The sequence below is a fragment of the Nelusetta ayraudi genome, unplaced genomic scaffold (genome assembly GCF_046127955.1).
Source record: "Nelusetta ayraudi isolate G7.1 ecotype Tasmania unplaced genomic scaffold, CSIRO-AGI_Nayr_v1 ptg000076l, whole genome shotgun sequence".
Taxonomy (NCBI): Eukaryota; Metazoa; Chordata; class Actinopteri; order Tetraodontiformes; family Monacanthidae; genus Nelusetta; species Nelusetta ayraudi.
This window is the reverse complement of record NW_027466126.1, coordinates 911,873-925,000: the sequence shown is the minus strand read 5'-3', so window position 1 is coordinate 925,000 and position 13,128 is coordinate 911,873. Positions and strand designations below refer to the sequence as shown.

At 49.2% G+C, this 13,128-nt stretch overlaps 1 long non-coding RNA gene across 1 annotated transcript in view; it reads right to left on the bottom strand.

Annotated features, from left to right (window-relative positions):
* LOC142899856 (uncharacterized) overlaps positions 1–9,261 on the bottom strand; it is a 20,912-nt gene extending 11,651 nt beyond the window's left edge. Inside the window, exon 1 of the long non-coding RNA XR_012928816.1 lies at positions 8,610–9,261. This is a non-coding gene — a long non-coding RNA (uncharacterized LOC142899856). The remainder of the gene's footprint in view (positions 1–8,609) is intronic.
* Positions 9,262–13,128: the final 3,867 nt, after the last annotated feature.

The following is a 13,128-nucleotide window of genomic DNA, read 5'->3' as shown; positions in this document are numbered from 1 at the left end:
CCACACACACACACACACACACACACACACACACACACACACACACACACACACACACACACACACACACACACACACACACTAATGAAAGACATTTGTTAGGGTGGACGACTGACCGTTGAAGTGTCTCGCAAGATGCAGACAACAAACAGCAGGAAAAGAAACGCAGGGGTAATGGCAACGGCTAAATAAATTGCAGTTAAACGCGGATGTGAGCAAAAAAATAAATAAATAAATAAACGCTCTTATTGAACCATTAAAACAAAAACAAACACGGAAATAATAATAAATAATATAAAAGCAGGTTCGTGACTTCCACTCACTCAGGCGGAAGTGCAACCTGTTTTTGAGCTTTGTAGGCGTAATTCTAAATGAGTCACACCGACGGCCATTCTACAACCACGTCCTGGTTGGACCGGACGGGCCGAGTGGAGCCGGTCGGCTCTCGTCAACATGACTGTTGGCAGCAAAGCCTGACAGACACAACAGCGGCGTGCAGGTGTTTGACTTCCTTCCTGCTCGTCGGCCGTCATCCACGACAAAACAACGTCGGCGCCTCGTTTTGTTGCGTGTCCTCCCACGTGGAGGCGCCGCCCACACGCTGCACCTGTCACCGCCTCGGTGGGGGAGCTCGCCGCCGCTGAGGCCGCCGAGGCCGCCGCTACTCAGACGCACTCAAGCCGGCTTTGTCCAGGAACCATCGCGGGTCCTTTTGTTCACAGGGAAACAAATTTCTAATTTCCTCCCATGGTGGAGTGTGCAGGGGGCGGAGTCTGAGGCCACACCCCCTCTGACTGAGACGTCCCGGCTCGACCGCAGGAGTCGACCGTTTGCCGCCGTGCAATCGATGATCTCGGGTGTCATCGGCCTGAAACCACTGTGTGTGTGTGTGTGTGTGTGTGTGTGTGTCTGCCGCAGCCGCTTCCAGACACGAGGCCCGCACACAAAAGCTCCATTCAGGGCCTGTTCCAGGCGACGGCCAACAAGAGCCACTTTATCTGCCGCCGTACCGGCTCCGACACAAACGGCCAGGAGGAGAGTCAGGCGCGGGCCCCCTAGTGGCCGCTGCTGTTGTTGTGGAAAAAGCAGGTCTGACCGTCGTTGGGCTTTTTTTTTTTTGTTTCTCTATTGTCGCAATTCTCGGCTTTTTTTCCTCGGTGGCCTTTTGCTCCTCGGCTTTCAAGCAATTCAAAAGGAATGCAGACGGTAAAATCCAAGGCGTTCGAGGCCGACAAAGTCGGAGGAAGGCGAGGAGTTTACCTCGAAACGTGTCAAGGTACTAAAACAACGTCTAAAAAAAAAAAAAAAATCACCGACAATTGCGTACGTTAAATGAAGACGTAAAAAAAGGCCGGCGGAGACGCGTGATTGATCCCCTTGAACCGAAGAAGTGTATTTCCGATGCGGCCGCTTCGCGCTAGTTAAGGCGCGACGCTGCCGAGCGCCATCTGCTGGCCATCGACTCCGCCTGCTTCAGACAGGGCAGACTCAGGTTATGGCGGGGGGGGGGGGGGGGGCGAGGCAGCAGCCAAGCCAACTTATGTTATTCCCCCCCCCCCCCCCTCCCCCCCCACTGACGGCTCACGCCATTGATCTGAATTATTAATACGGCCCTTACACATACGTGCGCAATTAAAATGAGACGTCTGGTGCACATGCGGCGGGGCGCACTCGCTGGTGGGGGGGGGGGGCAGGACGGGGGGAATGAGTGGAAATCGATGGGCGCAAGGTGAAGCGATGACTATAATAAGCAGGCGGCGAGGCCGGGGTTACGAAACAACGGCAGTGTGCGCCGGCGGCGGATACATAATTAAAGGATTTTTATTTTTTTATTTTTTTAAATGTCGAGAGGAGAACATTCAACCGGCTCGCTCGCTCAGATACTCGCTCGCTCAGTCGCTCAGTTGGGGAAGAGCGCAGAAAGAGCATGAAGAGCGCTGTTGATGGGAAAGGTGATGGAAGACCACGTCAGGACAGGATCTCGGATCTATCCGAGTCCCAGTGCTTTCTCAACACTTTAAAGCAGCGTTTCTCAACTGGTGGGTGGTGACCCAAAAGTGGGTCGAGGAGCTGTTTTGATTGGGTCGCGGCAGTTTCCCTTTTGTTTTTTGTTTTGTTTTTTTTTTTAAAGAAGAAGAAGAAGAGGGAGGGATTTAAAAATGTATGTGTATTCATAGAGAAAATCTTAGGCTTTTATTTTGAAACACAATTCAGTTTCATTTCAATAATTTCAACAATCTCTTTACTTTTTATTATTTCTTCTTCACTTCGTGATAAGGAAAGAAATGTGGGTCCTGGAACCACCAGTTGAGAACCACTGCTTTAAAGGTCCCAAAGTGAAGTTTTTTTCTTCAGCCTGTGAAAAATCATAAGACAATGGTGAAAAAAAAATCCATCTAACTTCCTTTGCTCACTTTAGTGTTCAGTAACAGTGATACGCAGTACTTGAAATCAGCCTTTTTGTGATATCGCAAGGGGCACCTCCCCCAGGATAGTGACCACACCCCCCTGCCAGGTGTTGGTTTCCCACCTCGGAGGTCGACTTGTTGCGGTCGTTCAACCAAAATGAAGAGAGTCCACACACAGGCACAGGAAGCTACAACTGAGGTTTTTTTTTTTTCCTTTTGCAGGAGGCTGTAAACAGAGGGCTAAATAAATATGCCGTTTTCTGGAGAAAGAAGTGACTCGACAATGTGGCTGTTTTTCATCCTTAGAAATGAGGGGGGGAAAAGGTCCAGAACAACTATTTCAAGACGTTTTTCTACGGCAACTGACGGCGTTATCTCTGAGCGGCAGCGTCATCGGCCAAAAAAAGACACACCAATGTGACGCAGAGCGTCAGGAAAACACAACCTCGCACACAAAATGGTTGAATTTCATTCGTTGCTCTCGTCTCCGTCCCCCCAAAAAACATCACGTTTGTTAGGATAAAACCTTAAAAAGCTCCGCGAAGCTCCGCTTAGCCACGTTCCGGGCGGGCGGCGCCGACTCCAGTGTTGACTTTCACACGCCCGACACCACCTGAATGCACCTCCACCCTCCCCAACTCCTCCTCCGTGTGTATTTACAGGGCCCGCTCAGGCTGCAGTAATTGAGCCACGGTTTGTCTTAACACGGCGCTCCGAGCCAAGGGAAACACCGACGTGTCAGGATTAACACGCAGGTGCAAAAACCTGTTTGCTCCTCAAAAAAAACCCACAGGCTTGGCTGACAAACCCATGTCAACACACATGTCATAAAGAGCCGCGGGGCCGATCTGACAGCGGCCGGCCGCTTAGGAAAGTCGTTTTGAGCCAAGCTGACTGGGAGGTGACCTTAGAAAGCCAGAGCGCCGGCCCAGCTGATGCAGGAGCAGCTCGATCCTGCCGAGCGCCGCCATTTTCCTTTGACTTGGTGAAAACACAGGGGTGGATTCAGCTCATTAGCTGAACCCAAATGTGTTTTCGATCAGTGTTTTGCTCACTGACGCCATCGGGACCTTATTGTAAAAATCACATTTGCAAAAAAAACAAAGCCAAAAACCAACAACAAAGGACCCATTGAAAGGTGATTGTCTCAGAACTTCTTCACTGGCCAAAATGTTCGTGTTCTTAATGAATTTTTTCCTTCATGTTTTTTTCTTCAGGCCACAAGTCAAGTTGATTTTTTTTTTTTTTTTTTTTTTTGAATTTGGAAAGGAGACAGTGTACAACGTTTGTTGGTCACTAGTGGCTCCATAACAAAGTGATTATGCTGCTTTTGAAAAGACGGCTGACACTGTTTTCATTTGAAATCCTGGTTGGAACAAACTGAGCAAACACGATGGCCGATTAATTTTGACAAGGGAGAATGAATTTAGCACAAATTGCGTTTCTGGTTCACCGAAGCACTTTTTTGTCTTGCGCAACATTGAAGTAACGACTCTTTTCCTGACCTCAAATTTCAATTTGAGGTCAGTTACAACTTTCAGACTTTAACATTAGATTAGAACTTTCCACATTAGATTATGAATTCGGGAGGAATGAGGCTGGCTGTCGGGGTTTGTCTGCGAGCGGCTCAGAGGAGCCGCTCCAAAGGTCGGGTTTCAGCGGGCGCGAGAGAGGGCGAGCAGATTGGATTTATCAGACGCTAAATGTGCAACGTTTCAAAATAAGGGATGAAATTTTGTTTCCGTCAACGGTGGAGACAGACACGCTGGAGACATCAGCAGACGAGCAGCCGCTCAGCTGATCGACGCCTCGCAGCCCTAATGCCTCTCACCTCTATACAGACACACACACACACACACACACACACACACACACACACACACACACACACACACACACACACACACACACACACAGCAACACAAGCCTGACATATGTGTGATAATATGTGTAGTGCCGAGGTGAAGAAGAGGAGAGGAGGCTGTGGTGCCGACGCGCAAGAGGGAAAAAAAATTATACGAGAAAAAAAAAAAAATCACTGCAGCAAAATGTGCCAGACGACAAATGAACCACCAACTTCCTGAGTGCAACACCGTCATCGTCATCGACACACACACACACACACACACACACACACACACACACACACACACACACACACACACACACACACACACACACACAGCCATTTTTTCCTGCCTCCATCTTCTCGCTCTTCCCTCCCCTCAGCTGCTTGCTCTCTTTTACCCCCCCCCACACCCCCACTACCAGCACTCTGTCTCTCTCTCTCACACACACACACACACACACACACACACACACACACACACACACACACACACACACACACACACACACACACACACAGCCTCTCGCTGCCTTTCGACCTCGGCGCCGGCGTAAAAGGCGACCTTACACATCAGTGGAAGGTCACTCGCACACAGGAGGAGGGTGAAGAGGTCAAGGAGAGGACTCCCCCCCCGGACCCTGCCTGCCTGCCTGCCTCCCTCCCCTCCCCCCACAGCGGTCTGCAGGCAGTGCGACAAGGGCGGCGGTGGGAGGGGGTTTGGAGGGGTTCATGTTCAGCTGTACGCCTCCTGTTGGAGGAGAGTGTCTGCCAGAGATCTTCTGCTGTTACAATGTGAAATATGTTGCACTTGTATGTAAATACGCCCTGCGTGTGTCCTGCTGGAAATCTTTTTTTTGTTTTTAGTATTTACAGTTTAGCTCAGATCCAAAATGTGCATTTTTAAAATTCTGTGGTAAAGAAATAAATAAAAATGTTAACAAATGAATGATTACAAAATAATTACTAGTCATAATAATAATAATAATAATAACAATAATAATAATAATAATAATAGTGACAGTATGCATATTATAAGAGATCCACTGCACTGGAAAGGCTAATGAAGGAATCAAGATGGGGAAAGGCAGCACTACTTTGTCCCACTGTCAGACAGACTGGCTGCATTCAAGGACCTCCAGTCCTGACAGGCAGGCAGCTGCCTTCCTGCCTTCCTGCCTGCTGCACAACAAACTGCCCAAGAGACGCTGATCATCGACACATCGCAGTGAGCAGAACATCAGCCGCTACTTGTGATGAGCGTCGTCCTGTTATCACCTCGGCTGGTGCAGCAGCGAGGCGTCGCCCAAATGGAATTTTGTAAAAATTATTATTGGAGACAAACACACTTTTCTCATCCTACATCTCTCATTCTTTCCTTCCTTCCTTCTGCGTGTGTGTGTCAGTAGATGGTCTGCCGCCCACAGACTGATGGCTCTTCCTCGGAGCGCCGTGACAGGCCCCTCTGTGTCTCACAATAGACAAGACAGACACACACTGGCAGGGTTTTGCATGCGGCCATATGGGCCTGTGTTCCACATCGCCAGACAAATTAAGTTTGGGCCCCCCAGATTAATATTCAGGCAAAGCACCGGCTCTATATAATTGAATCACGGTGCCACGAGTGTACAACAGGGGCTACTTCAGATGCAGCCACCATGTGCGCGCACGTACATGCACATACACACACACACAGAAGCGAGCACACACACACACACACACACACACACGCGCGCACTTGGCTGCCAGCTGCGCTCGGTATCCAGTCTGCTGGTTGGGGGCTGCAGGTCATGAATGCAGAACGGAGGTGAACATCAGCTTCGGCATCGAGTTTCCGACACCTGCTGATTGTCACTTTGTGAAAAAATAAAGCGTCATCCTCGGCCGCTTCTTCTCGACAAACAAAGCGGGGAGACTCCAAATGAAAAGTGCAGCAAAGGAACGGGTGGAGGCGGAGGTGGCAGCGGCGGCGCTGATGAGCAGACGAGCGTTCTCGACAGCAGAGCAAAATCCCCTTTAAAAACTCCTCAACCAAATGTTGCGACGGCGAAACATCGATAAATAAATAAAAAACTTCATTAAAGAAAAGTGTTTTTCAAGGCAGCGCGAGTCACTTTGTTGTTGACGCCGCCTGCCGTCTCATGTTTGACTCCCGTTTGTTTGCAGCCTCACTTCAAGGAACCTTAATCATTAAAGAGTGAGAGAAGAGGGGGAAGATTGTTGCAACAGCGATTTACTTTAATCACTTGAGAGATTTCTTTGGTTGATGCCGCTCGGAAAAAATAAAGGCTTTTTTCTTTTTTTTTCTTCTCATTCGTTTCTTTCTGCTGGCATCATTCCGGCCTGCTGCAGAGAGCGCTCTTTTATTAGAGGCGGTTTTGAAAAATGATGCAAATATAATAATTACAGGCCATCTAAAAAGTAATTAAAAGGGGGGACGGGGGGGGGGTCTCATTATACGTCTGTGTAAAATACAATCAGTTTAAAAAAATAGCTCTAATTTCAGGTGCTTATGGAAGTTTGGCTAGCGTGCAACTCCTCGAGCTGAGAGGAAGAAAGACGAGCGGTCGGATTTCTGTTATTAAGGAACCGGAAAGCTGTCGCAAAACAGCAACATTAACTTTGATTCAATGAGGATATAATATTGTAGCACAGCTCTCTGAGCCTCTTCGTTTACAACATTGTGCTGCCGTTGCCATTGACTTGACTACGACTTCCTTCTCGACCCTCGTGTCGATTTGAGTGACAGTTAAAATCCTCCCGTCCATGTGAGGAGGACAGAGAGAAAACTCCATGGAAGTGGTGGGGCCTTGCTGAAGGCTACAGTGAGCCGAGGCTCTGGGTTAAAGACGGCTGGAATGCTGAAGCATCTTTTGATGAGGCTTTGCTTTTGATTGCGCATGCTTTTTGAACAGAAGCCTCGTCCTCCCGCTCTTAACAAGCTTTTTCTTTGGAACAGCCAAAACAATTTCCATTGTGTTGCCTCAAAGGATTTCAGGAGAAGCGCTAAGAAAACAGTTTGATTGTGTTCATTATGCCGTCTGTTTTCATAGGTTTGTTGTCTTTCTTTTGTTCAGACAAAGGTTGTGTTTGTCCTAGCTTGACAGAAGAGTCACTTGGCGGCGCGTGCGACTCGTCTTAAGTGGAAGCGTCGACAAATCAACAAGCGACAAAACGGAAAACAACTGGATGGAGAAACGGGAATAACTGGGATCTCGGTTTGAATCATTTGAGTCGGTCAGTGGGTCTTAGTGACCAGTCGAGAGCTTGCAAAGCAGAAGGAAGCAGAGGAAACTGGGATTTCCTCAAAGTGGGAAGTGATTTCAGCGAGCCGTCCTTAAAAACTGCAGCGGTAGGCAAAGAAGAAACAAAAAAAAAAAAAAACACACACACACAAAAGAACTACGACTACTTTGTAATTATCGGCTGCTGCCTGGAGAGATCAGCACGGAAGCTGCGGCAGCTTTCCAAGGACCAGACAAGGAGACAGAAAACCACTCAAGGCTTTTCTGCTTCACCCACGACCAGTTCTGGTGCGTTATTAGTTTAATGAGGAAATCTTTTTTGAGTGTTTAACTCCAGTAACTACTGGAGGGCGGCTGCACCGCGGGCCCCCTGTGGCGAGAGGAAGAACTTCAGCTGTTGAACCACAATTTGCCTGCAACAAACGTGCCAGACAAAAAGGTCTCAAATCAATCCAAATCACCTGCTGAGATTTCGGTCTTTTACGAGAACTTTTCTATATCAAGGATTTTTAATGGGTTCCTTCTCAGACAAGAGAAACCAAAGGTGTTTCCCGGTGGAGGCCCGAACGCTGCCCAGCTTTTTCTTCTTAGACATAAGATCTCATCGAGACGTAACTTCGCAAGGTTTTCGTCCGTTCCTTATTCCGGCGTAAACTGTATAACTGTAATAATTGGGGGGCTGGTAGGGGGCGCCGAAAGACGGAAACCTTTTTCTTTTTTAATTCGCTGAAACATTTTTCGAGAGGTGGAAAGAAAATCTATCACTCACTAATAATAGACCCAAAGTGCCAGTCGGCTCAGCGAGATGCTAGACAGCCCACTCATCTCTTAAAACACACACACACACACACACACCACACACACACACGCGCAGTCACACCTCCACAGTCTCCCCTGCTTCCTGTTCTCTCACAGGCTGTCGCCCTCACAAGTTTCGATGTGGAGAGACGAGGTGCCATACATGCCTGCGCGCGCAGGCAGGCACGAGCGCGCGCACACACACACACACACACACACACACACACACACACACACACACACACACACGCACGCACGCACGCACGCACGCACGCACGCACGCACGCACGCACGCACCACTTCATTTCTCACCAGGCTTTTTCTGTCGCTTCCACAGCACCTCTTCCTCCTCCTCCTCCTCCTCCTCCTCCTCTCCTGTCTCTCACAGTCTGTGTCACACTCTGGGTTCAGCCGTGGGTTAGCTGGCACCGTCGGCACATAATGGGTTCCACGCTGACTACTCGTGTAGGCTGTGGTCTGAATCTTTAATAGTGTTTTTTTTTTTTTTCGGGGGTTTCCTCCTGCACAGAGAAAATAGCCACGTCAAAATGTCACGCTGCAGCCTTACGACAAGATTCCAGCACTTCATTTCTTCATTTCACGGAAACGTGTTACATTCATTGACTGCCTGTGTGTGTGTGTGTGTGTGTGTGGGGGGGGCAGATCTGCCATTATGGTTGTGAGCTGCGATGGCAATGGAGCGGCGCTGTGTCTGCCCATCGGCTGGAGTCGGCCGAAGGAAGAGGAGAATCTGCGCTCTGGAATTTCTTCAGTCAATGGTCGCAGACGGAATGTTGTCAAATGTGAAAGTGAAAAAGCCTTCATTCCGACAATGATGCAGGGCCTGTGTGTGTGTGTGTGTGTGTGTGCGTGTGTGTGAGTGACGTACACAACTGTCAAAAGCCATTGCTTTACATGGCTGTACAGGAGGTTGTTATTGCACACGATGTGCCGTGATGGTGAGAAAGAAGAAGAACACAACTTTTTTTCTTCTTCTTTTTTTTTTTTCTTCTTTTTAAATCGTACACAAGGTGAAAACTGACCTGATGCAGTTTTTGCACATTTTTTGACAATTCTACAGCCATAAATTGAAACTATGTCAAGGCGGCCTATGTATTTATTAAGGTAACGAGAGGGTTTTAAGGATGACACCCACACACACACCCAAACCCTCTGTTTAAACACGGCCTCGTCTTGTCATTTAACCTCTCAACTGGCTCAACTATTTGGTGCAGTTGTCACATTCAACTCCACGCTAAGCGCTGACACACACACACACACAGGAGGTAGTGGAGGTGGTGGAGGAGGAGGAGGAGGACAGATCCTTAACTTCAGGTGATTCCATTTCCTTGTTTTCTGCCAACCTGAACGGCGGCTACTCAACAGCCACGAGCCTGTCCAGGCCTTTTGTGTGGCCGTGTAGCAGCGGGCGGGCCGGCCTCTCTGGCAGACTGGTATCTTTCCCCCGCAGCTGTCCGGATGCTGAGTGAGACCCATCACTCTCAGCTGATTGAATCCCCCCAGAGTCATCTTATCTGGAGGCAGCAGCACAGGTGCCTGCACTCCACTGGCAGCACTTCATTTGAGGGATGTCACTACGACATTTTCAAAGGGATGCTCCCATTGTGTGTGTGTGTGTGTGTGTGTCTGTGTGTATGCGTGTGTGCGTGTGTGCGTGTGTGCGTGTACACGCTGGGGCTGCATCCCGCCGCACAACCAGGGCAGTTGGTCCGGGGCCTGATGACTCACAAACTCTGAGGTCTGATGGGCAAATATGTTAAAATGGAGGCTGAATGGGTCGGTAAAGTAAAAAAGTTGAAGTGCAAACCAGTGAACCAGTGGACCAGTGAACCAGTGAACCAGTGAATCGGTATTCTGCTCTTTTGCAGGTTATTCAACCTGACAGCTCACTACCTCCATGCAAGAGGTTTTCAGGGTGGCTACACAAGCAACCTTTGTTGTGCTTGAAGTCACTATTGTTAATATTGCTACTTGATTTTATGCAAGGTTTGTTTTTCCCTTTGCGACATCACAGACGCCGTCTCTGACGTCAGTCAAACGCGCTGGCCACAAACTGAAGCTCCCCGGCGCCGCTCCAAACCAAAACACACATGTCAGCAAAACACAAGAAGAAGCCCACATTAAAAACACCCCGAACAGGGGCGACCATTCTAGTTCCTCCTATGCTTTATTCTAGGTGTACACAAGCCTGTGATCAGAGAAAAACAAGGCTGCCTAATGACACGCTGGATGCTGCGCCGTTGCATTTGATGGCGGCCACAATAAACCCGGCCGGCGGCCCCCGGGCGCCTTTGAACGGCGGCACCCGCGTCACCGCACGCCGGGCGTCCCGCCTGGACGACGGCATTAGCAGCGTGAATAATTAGGCCAGATGTCCTGTTCCTGGGCCCGGCTCGCTCCCCTCGGGAGGGTGACAGGAAATCCTCAGGAGAGGGCGAGCGCGGGCACGGTCGAAGGCGACGCGGTGGGGAGGAGCAGATGCGGCGGCTGCGGTGGCCGCGGCCACAAATGGCTGAACATCATCAAAGGAGGAGGGCGAGAGACAAGAGGAGGAGACCTAGATATCAGTGGCAGCCCCCGCAGTCATGTTCTTCAATGTCTGAAGCACTCAGCAGTGCAGGAGACGCACAGGGAGACTGGGGTGTGTGTGTGTGTGTGTGTGTGTGTGTGTGTGTGTGGTGGGGGTTGGAGGCCGGAAGACACGCGCCACGTCTCTCCGGCGCTAATGCAGCAGCGAGGGCGGCGCTCCTGTTAAAAAGGCTGGAGGCAGCGTCGGGCTGCTGGCTAATCTTCCTCAAATCTCAGCGCTAATGCTCACTCACACCCAAACACCCATCTGAAATGTTCCCAGAGAGGCCGACCAGACCAGACCGGACCAGACGGCCGGCTGGCTGGCTGACTGTCTGACTGACTGTCTGTCTGGCTGTCTGTCTGTCTGTCTGTCTGTCTGGCTGTCTGGCTGTCTGTCTGGCTGTCTGTCTGGCTGTCTGTCTGTCTGTCTGTCTGTCTGTCTGTCTGGCTGTCTGTCTGGCTGTCTGTCTGGCTGTCTGTCTGGCTGTCTGTCTGGCTAATTGACTGGCTGAGTGAAATCAATGTTGTAAACTGGATGTGCTTTTTTTGGTTCCAGCCCTTGCGCGGCGGCGCTGGGTCAGTGCGAGTTCAGCGGGCCGCGGCGGGCCGGACGAGCGCAGGATTGGTCCACTGCGAAGACACAATAATCGCTTGCACTCCAGCAAGTCCGGTGTCAGACCTAAACCTGTGTACTGGTCTGTGCGGAGGAGGGAGAAGCCAGAGGTCTAAATTATTCAGCGCCCCCTCCTCTGAATTTTCAACATTTAATTCAAGACCTACAATCCATGGAATTTATAAATATTGATTTAATATTTGCCAGGCAAAGTGGCAAAATAACACTCTGATCTGCCCACTGGGTCAAACTGTTAGCTGTTTTGTTTTTTTGTTTTGTATGAATAACTAAAACTAAGTATGAAAAAATGGATTGCCAAGATGTAATATTTACTGGAAAAAAAACTTTCTATGTATTGTTTGCAGCTGGTCACATGTATGTGTTTCGTTTCACACGGAGTTCAGGAGGAGGAAAAGCAAGGGGCCACCAATGGGAGGCGTTGTGCCGTTACGTGGGGCTCTATTGGCAGTGAAGGTCTCTGTTCACCTTAGAATTGCAGGTGTTGTTCACCCTCTTAGGATGGTCAGCTGATCCCAGCAGAAAAAAGCCAGTATGTAAATAAATTTCCCAAGTTAACAAGTCAAAGTTTTGCAACGCTCTCATTGAGATTGATGGTGCAAAACAAGCCTCGGAAGCGAGCTAACAGCGCAACGCGCGCAGCTTTTCTTGGTCGTCACGACTCACGGCAGCCGCTGAGAGCTGGCCTCGCTGAAGAGCCTCACAGTCTTGCCAGCTGAAATTCCAACTTCAGTGGACGTCTCTAAAGATAGACGACGGAAAATGTCTGAAAACCTAACAACTGACTCCTAATGGAATGTACCTTATATTCCAAGGAAGTGTGAAACATTCCATCTGGTGTGCCGGGTTACGAGCGCGTTGCACAGAGGTAGCGCCCGAGCTGTATACTTCTCCGTACGCAACGCTTTGTATCGGCAGGTTCGCAAAGTGCTTTCGCACTCAGAAGCATGTGAAACATGCTTAAAAGTCCAGAGAGTGGAACAGTCTCTACAAGTGCTACGTCGGGGTCGTGGCAGAGGCTTAGCGATGGCATTAGCATGCTGGCTAACATGCTAAGAAGCGTCTAAAAACAAATGCAGTCCCTCAGAGTGGCACAGAACACACAAACAACACCCCGGATGTTAAATGTGAAGCTCACTGTTCAAATGTCAAATTTCCGCAGTAATTGAATTTTGTCCAAATAACATTTGAGTAATAACGTTAATTCGCTATTTTGGCTATTTGTCGCGCCGCACGTTGTGGATAAAGAAATGTCGATGTGCACAAAGACACGCAACAGTAACATAACAACAATAATAACGATGGTAATAATAATAAAAAATAATGATACCTCCGCGACCCGAATGTGGACTGAGCAGTGTAAGAGAATCGATGGATGGATAATGATGGTAGAAACTGATAAATAAATAACCTCAGTCAGCAGCGCACAGCCTGTGTCTGGCCTTGTGAAAAGTTTTCTGTTTTTCATGCATCGTTACACGAGTAGTAGCAACAAGGCCACAAGTCTTTACAGCCCCTATTGTAGTAGGCAGCCACACACACACACACACACACACACACACACACACACACACACACACACACACACACACACACACACACACACAC